The sequence below is a fragment of the Ruditapes philippinarum genome, unplaced genomic scaffold (genome assembly GCF_026571515.1).
Source record: "Ruditapes philippinarum isolate M1 unplaced genomic scaffold, ASM2657151v2 ctg2602_1_1_1_1, whole genome shotgun sequence".
In the NCBI taxonomy this organism is placed as follows: domain Eukaryota; kingdom Metazoa; phylum Mollusca; class Bivalvia; order Venerida; family Veneridae; genus Ruditapes; species Ruditapes philippinarum.
Window position 1 is genome coordinate 6,214 of NW_026862426.1, and position 2,071 is coordinate 8,284.

Consider the following 2,071-nt stretch of genomic DNA (forward strand, 5'->3'; position numbering starts at 1 on the left):
AGGGACCTACGCCGCTTTTCATGGAATGGCACGGAAGTGTCACATTGAAGGTTCCATGATAACCGCCGTATGAACACATCTGCGGATGTTTCTAAATTCGAAATTTTACTATTTCATGTTTAAATGTTGAATTCTGCTTAAGCCGGTGCTAGGGGGCGTGGACGGTAACTTGCACTTTTCAGTACCGTCCATGAACAGGCTCAATCAAACCGAGCCTGCAACATTTTCAATTTTGCCGTGTTGGGCTTTCTTTAGGATTCTGTATTTATCTATGTTATGATCACATCCGTGTTATTTGTGCCGTGTGGCGGCTGTAAAAAGTCTCCCCGTACATTTAATCAATGATGTTATATTTTCGATCCTTGAAGATCGTGCAGCACGACATTATTGTTGTGCTTGTAGTATTTTTAGTTTTAACTTTTCGGCATTTTCTAGTTGGGTGGTTCCAATATTCCTACTTGAATAATGTTGAATCACCCTTAGGATATGTTGCCTGCTTTTTTAATTTGTCTTTTGACGTCTTATCTGTGATACGCAGGCTTCATAACCTCTGATCCCCTTTCAAAATTCCATTTTATTTAGTTCCGCCCATTGTTTTCTCGTTTAGGGCGCACGCTTTTTATTACTTGGGGACCATACGCCGCTTTTCATGGAATGGCACGGAAGTGTCACATTGAAGGTTCCATGATAACCGCCGAATGAACACATCTGCGGATGTTTCTAAATTCGACATTTTACTATTTCATGTTTAAATCTTGAATTCTGCTTAAGCCCGTGCTAGGGGGCGTAGACGGTAACTTGCACTTTCCAGTACCGTCCATAAACAAGCTCAATTAAACCGAGCCTCCAACATTTTCAATTTTGCCGTGTGACCAATGGTCTTTCTTTAGGGATTCTGTATTATCTATTTTAAGATCACATCCGTGTTATTTGTGCCGTGTGGCGGCTGTAAAAAGTCTCCCCGTACATTTAATCAATGATGTTATATTTCCGATCCTTGGCGATCGTTCAGCACGACATTATTGCTGTGCTTGTGGTAGTTTTAGTTTCAACTTTTCGGCATTTTCTAGTTTGGTGGTTTCAATTTTTCTACTTGAATAATGTTGAATCACCCTTAGGATATGTTGCCTGCTTTTTAAATTTGTCTTTTGACGTCTTTTTGGGGTCCGCCTGGGCTCCTTGCCATTGGTTCTTGTTGCTTGGTCATATGGGGGTTGCGTTCATTGAACGCTGCCTTTCCTTGTTGATCTTGTTTATCATATTTTATCTGTGATACGCAGGCTTCATAGGTGTCAAGTGCCGTGTGGCAGCCGTAAAAAGTTGCCCCGTACTTCACTTCAGTGTTGTTATATTTTCTGGTCCTTCGGGATCATTGATACCAACACTTTAAAGTGTTGAGAATTGAGTACCGCTCAAGCCGGTGCTAGGGGGCGTGAGGGATGTTGCACTTATTCATTATCCCTCATGTACAGACTCAATCAAACCGAGTCTGCAATTCTTATGTTATTTTGTTGTGATTAATGCTTCCGAGGGATCACTTTGTTTCCAGAATTTTGTACTTCACAACAGCAGGTGTCAAGTGCCGTGTGGCAGCCGTAAAAAGTTGCCCCGTACTTCACTTCAGTGTTGTTATATTTTCTTGTCCTTCGGGATCATTGATGCCAACACTTTAAAGTGTTGAGAATTGAGTACCGCTCAAGCCGGTGCTAGGGGGCGTGAGGGATGTTGCACTTATTCATTATCCCTCATGTACAGACTCAATCAAAATTCTGGAAACAAAGTGATCCCTCGGAAGCATTAATCACAACAAAATAACATAAGAATTGCAGACTCGGTTTGATTGAGTCTGTACATGAGGGATAATGAATAAGTGCAACATCCCTCACGCCCCCTAGCACCGGCTTGAGCGGTACTCAATTCTCAACACTTTATAGTGTTGGCATCAATGATCCCGAAGGACCAGAAAATATAACAACACTGAAGTGAAGTACGGGGCAACTTTCCACGGCTGCCACACGGCACTTGACACCTGCTGTTGTGAAGTACAGAATTCTGGAAACAAAGTGATCCC